Source organism: Sinocyclocheilus grahami, unplaced genomic scaffold, assembly GCF_001515645.1.
Source record: "Sinocyclocheilus grahami isolate Dianchi unplaced genomic scaffold, SAMN03320097.WGS_v1.1 scaffold45.1, whole genome shotgun sequence".
NCBI classification, from domain to species: Eukaryota; Metazoa; Chordata; class Actinopteri; order Cypriniformes; family Cyprinidae; genus Sinocyclocheilus; species Sinocyclocheilus grahami.
The window spans coordinates 94076-100231 of record NW_015505224.1 but is presented as its reverse complement, the minus strand read 5'-3'; the positions used below and the strand labels follow the sequence as shown (position 1 = coordinate 100231).

The 6156-nt window shown below is 33.6% G+C and overlaps 1 protein-coding gene across 2 annotated transcripts in view; it reads right to left on the bottom strand.

Moving 5' to 3' along the window:
* LOC107582482 (AIF family member 2) overlaps nucleotides 1-1524 on the bottom strand; it is a 6922-nt gene extending 5398 nt beyond the window's left edge. For both annotated transcript variants that reach the window (XM_016268330.1, XM_016268331.1), the window contains exon 1: nucleotides 1437-1524. The gene's annotated coding sequence lies outside the window, so the exon portion shown is untranslated. The remainder of the gene's footprint in view (nucleotides 1-1436) is intronic.
* Nucleotides 1525-6156: the final 4632 nt, after the last annotated feature.

Sequence of the window (6156 nt, the reverse complement as noted above, 5' to 3'; positions counted from 1 at the left end):
ATACCCGGGGGGTGATTGTGGGTTTCGTTGGGGGGGGGGGGGGGGGGGGGGTCTCTATGGTATGGAGCTTATATATACAGTATGTGTGTGTGTTTTGTTGTTGTTGTTTTTTGCAAATATGGTTTATTCTGAAGCAATATTCTCATTTTATTCAGTATTTATATATTCAATAAGTTATCCAAGGACTTTTTTTTACCTTTATAGAGGGCATTTTCCCACTAATCTCATTAATACTTTCATTTCAAATTCTTACATTTGATCTATAAATTAAATTATAATAATGTGATTATCTATGCGTTATCAAATTAAATCATTTACACTGAAAAATACAACGGCATTAAATAATATTATGAGATTCTTTTAAATATACAAACAAGAAATGATGGTGTAAATGATACTTTTCAACGAAATGAAAACGCCAGTGCTAGTAGTGTTTAATGAGTGAGTCATTGAGTCGTTCATTCAAACGATTCGTTCAAACGACCGATTCATCAGATGTTTATGCGTGGGCTAATGAAACTTTGACTCAACCGATTCGTTCAAAACACGGAATCATTCAGCAATGAATCGGCTGGTTGCTGTGAGATGCGCTGTGTTCAGCCTAAAATGTAAGTGACCTAATATTATTGTAGGCCTATTTGCTTATTGAACTGTTTATAGAACTATTAAACAGTCGTAATGGTGAAAACGTTGTTTGATGTTGCCTAACTAACTGCATTTTAAATATATAAACTTTCCATTTTGAATTTTTACCTCAGGATGCTGAGTTTCTTAGTGTTTTGTTTTGATTTCTCCTGGAGAGAGACTGTGAGCCTCGCCTCAGCAATAGATGCATAACCCAATAATCCTTTAGATATCAAAACAGTTGAGCTGCCTAATATTTCTACCGCAACCAAAATGTATTTCAGGACGAAAGTTAGAAAGAACAACATTTATTTGGAATAGTAACATTATAAATGTTGCTACTGTAACTTTTGATCAATTGAATGCATCCTTGAAGTGTCAATTTTTTTACTTCCGTCGGTGAAACTTTTGAACATACACAAATATATTCCCACACATATGCATACATATACATAAAGAAATGCCCATTTAAATATTTCGAAGTCTGTTACCAATGTTTGTCCAAAAAGACGAGTGTACCTGTTTTTGGAAGATAAGGAAATGTTCCTTTGTCTTGTATAGAAATGTATTTATTTTAAAACAATTACTCAACCAAAATGCCTTGTAATAATGCATGCTGAGATTACAATAAGTAAGCAATAACGAGAAATGTTTTCAACATAAACAAAGTGGCCTACATCGATGTGCTCATATAACAATGGAATATTCATATATTTGCCTGCGACTAACACATAGCGCTATATCGCGATAGAAAGCTCATACATAAGCTCATAATCTTTTGCATGTAACGTAAACGTTCTTTGTATACTTACCAACTAATGTGTGGAGGCTTGTGATTATGTAAGGCTCCGTATACTGTTCTTCCACGCGGATATGTCTTCAGCTCTTTCTGCTTATAGAGCTGCATTATATCCAGTGGTAGCACGCGCAGGATGGTGGTGGGCGGGTCTTTTGTGATTCATCGCCTCATAGCCAATGGTTAGCGCTCGAGTGGGCGTGTCTGTTTTGTAGCGTGGGTGGTGAAATCACATAGTGATATAACTCAGTCAGATAGCAGGTCATATTAAGAAATAAATAACTGAAACACAAACAAATAAATAATGCCGGTCATATTTTAACCCAAATGCTGTCAAACTGCAATTATCATTGTCACCTATATTCAGAGGCGGACAAAGTACTCAACTCTATTACTTGAGTGAAAGTACAGATACTGCTTGGCAAATATTACTCCATTACAATTAAAAGTTGTAAAGACAGATTTTTACTTAAGTAAAAGTGCAGAAGTACTTGCTTTTAAAAGTACTTAAGTACCAAAAGTACATTTCCTTTATGTCAATGCACGTTTTATTGTTTATTGTACGTGCATGTTTTATTGTTGTACGTAATACTTGCAATACTTCTGAATCAGCCACTGACTTTCAAAGCTGCTGCATAGTAATGACTTTCTACTTCGAGGACCTTGATGGAAATGTAGTGGAGTGAAAAGTACAATATTTGTCTTTCAAATGTAGTGAAGTTAAAGTCATAAGTTCCCAGAAAAAATAATACTCAAGTAAAGTACAGCTACTCAAAAAGTGTACTTAAGTACAATACTCAAGTAAATGTACTTAGTTACTGTCCGCCTCCGCCTATATTCACAGGTGATTCATCGAAACACTTCATATAACAGTGAAAGGTCAGAAGTCCAGCTGAGTCACGATGATAAAAGTTTTCTTTAACCCCTTAAGTGCCATCGGCCCACAATGGCGCTCTTTTTTCTCTATCACATATTTGAGTAATAATCATAAATTATATATAATTTGAAAGCTTATAACCTCAGAATAAAAAAAAAGTACATATTTTAATTTCATTGTCATTTTTAAATTAGACATTGCTTTACCATGGAAATGGTACTTTAAAATCTTTTAGCGGTCTCCTCCCCTTTGTGGGAGGAGTCAGGTGTCATATTACAAAATGAATTACGGTCTTTTAGAATCAAAAGTTTTTATAATCTTGACAAAATACATACATGTGGAAAGGTCTGAGTCTCAAGAGTCCATATTTGGTGGTTATTTTTTGATAGAAATAATATTGACAGAGACATTTAGACAGAAATTCTACAGCTGTTTGTGGTATAACGCTCTAAATAAAATCTCACAGGAACCTCAATTTTTTTATATCAACTTTAAATTTGGAACATAACTTATTTAGACATAAGGCTTTAATTTTATATCAATTTTGGATTCAAAAATATTTTGTGAAATATTTACTTTATATAGAATCAAAAATGGTACAGTGCATTTTATTTATAGTAAATTTAAACTTCTATAACTTTTTGATACGTTAATATTTTTAAATGATTCAACTTCTGCAGTAATCTGCAGATTGTCTTCTTAAAAAAGGAGTCCAGCCATAGGTCTGTATTCCAAAGTTTTCATGAATTATAATCATTTAAGTTTGGATAGTGCACTTTCACGTCTATGTTCAAAAATGGGGAGTGGCACTTAAGGGGTTAACTGATTTATCTTAAATTTTTACTACGAATTATTACTATTATTATGTAAAATCATATTGATATTGTCTACATTTCAATGCAAATCAAATAAATCAAACGTTATCACTGGCCAGACTTTCGAGAAAGCACCAGCTCACTAAAAGAGGCCTTTTTGGTTAATTATTAAATAATTAATGAATGAATAGGCTAGTTCTCATTTTTGAAAACACGTTATTTTGTTCCAAAATGAATTCCAAATAATTATTCAAATTTTATTTAGACAAATATTATTTAGATGTAATATTGATAATAAATGATATTTATGGATATTAATGGTTTTCGATATACAAGTAGAATCGTAAACTATTTTAAAGGATATTTTGGCGCACTTTCACAATAGATTTCGTTAAATGATTAGATCATTCAAAAACAAACGATTGTCATTATTTATTGACTCATGTTGTTCCAAACTTTTTTACGTGAAACTCAAAAGCAGCTCTTACAGATGACAACCTTTCAGTCACCATTCACTTTATTGCATTTTTGGCTATAGAATGAAAGTGAATGGTGACTGAGGCTGTCATTAGGCCTGACATCCCTTTTGTGTTGCACAGAACAAACACGTTTTAAGCATTTTATAAACATTAATCTTGTGTAATTTAGTTGTAGGCCTATACAGTTATTCGTTTAATTGTATTATGCAAGCTATTTCCAGTTTGTGATATTAAAAATAATGTTTGAAACTTCTGGCATTGTATATGAAATATACTTTAATTACAAGATTCAAAATAAATGTTTACTCCAAAATCAAGAACACATGCATCATACATTTTTCTATATGAAAACTAAAACATTTCAATAAAACACACACACACACACACAAACAGCAGCATAATTTTAAAAGTAACAATCCAAATGTACACAATAATTAAATTGAAGTTTATAAAATGAACAATTCACTATTAAGCCCATTTTGTCATGACAATCCTGCATGAAAATTTACAAAATGAACAATTCACTCTTGGGCACATTTTGTCATGTCAATCTTGCATAAATTCAAATTAAAATGGATCAAACATTTACATTTAATCATTTAGCAGACGCTTTTATCCAAAGCGACTTACAAATGAGAACAATAGAAGCAATCAGACCAATGAGAGAACAACAACAGTATACAAGTGCCATGACAAGTCTCAGTTAGTCTAGCACAGTACACGTAGCTACGTTTATTTTTGTTTGTTTAAATAATAGACTGGAATAGAACAGAATAGAATAGGTAAGTGCTAGTATTAGTTGGTCAGGTGCTGGCGAAAAAGATGTGTCTTTAGATGTTTTTTGAAAGAGGCTAAAGACTCAGCTGTTTGAATTGAGATCGGGAGGTCATTCCAGCAGCTGGGCACAGTCCAGGAAAAGGTCCGTGAGATGGTTTTTGTGCCTCTTTGGGATGGCACCACAAGGCGCCGTTCACTTGCAGAACGCAAGCTTCTGGAGGGCGCATAAGTTTGAACTAGTGAGTTTAGGTATATTGGTGCAGCGCCAGTGGTTGTCTTGTAGGCAAGCATCAGTACCTTGAATTTGATGCTCTGATTGTTCCAGGAGATTGTTGAGGGCCTTTTCCTTGTCCTCTTCCTCCATTATAATGAAAAGAGGCTCTTCCACTGGCCCCCTGAGCAGATGTCTGTTGTAATGGAGCCATTTCACAACTTCTGTCTGGGATTACTGGGATAAAGGAAAATGTAACTTTCATATTTCGTAGTAATGTAATGTAATGTAATAGTAATGTGTGTGTGTATATACAAACCCGATTCCAAAAAAGTTGGGACACTACAAATTGTGAATAAAAACAGAATGCAATGATGTGGAAGTTTCAAATTTCAATATTTTATTCAGAATACAACATAGATAACATATCAAATGTTTAAACTCGCACAGTGATTTTTCCAGATTCTCTGAATCTTTGGATGACATTATGCATTGTAGATGATGATAACGTCAAACTCTTTGCAATTTTTCTCTGATAAACTCCTTTCTGATATTGCTCCACTATTTTTCGCCGCAGCATTGGGGGAATTGGTGATCCTCTGCCCATCTTGACTTCTGAGAGACACTGCCACTCTGAAAGGCTCTTTTTATACCCAATCATGTTGCCAATTGACCTAATAAGTTGCAAATTGGTCCTCCAGCTGTTCCTTATATGTACATTTAACTTTTACGGCCTCTAATTGCTACCTGTCCCAACTTTTTTGGAATGTGTAGCTCTCAAGAAATCCAAAATGAGCCAATATTTGGCATGACATTTCAAAATGTCTCACTTTCAACATTTGATATGTTATCTATATTCTATTGTGAATAAAATATAAGTTTATGAGATTTGTAAATTATTCCATTCCTTTTTTACTCACAATTTGTACAGTGTCCCAACATTTTTGGAATTGGGTTTGTAAACACATCACTAATGCCCTACTAACTGTCAATGATTCATGTAAATGCCTTACACTATATTTCTATGGGGTCAAAAGTCATAAACTGTTTAAGAAAAACTTGATCACCTTGCATATAATTTTGCCCATTACCTTGATTTCCTTACTTGTGTTCTGATGGCTTATTTAATGACATTTTTTATATGTACTGGAATTGGGTTTGTATATATATACAGTATATATATATATATATATATAGATTTGAGACATACCTCACAAGCGTAGCCTGTTATCCACTTGGAAGGGCCTCTTGTAGGTTTTCTGCACTGTAATATACATGTATCTTGGTTAATTTCAAATTGGTCAGAAGGGGGTGCAAATGTAATGGTAGGCTGGAGGAAATGTCCAGTACCTTTCAGAGAAAACTTCAAAGTTCTCCAGAAGAATAAGAGTCCACCATCTCCGTATGATTGGAATGTCACACTGGATACACAAACACAGATACAAATTTAAATATCAACTGCTACAACATCATAAAGGTAAATTACTTTAACTGATAACTACTTACAGATGCAAAATCAAAAGGTGCTCCCAAGACAAGATGTACAAAAATAAGAATATTCTCCCTGTAAATGGCAC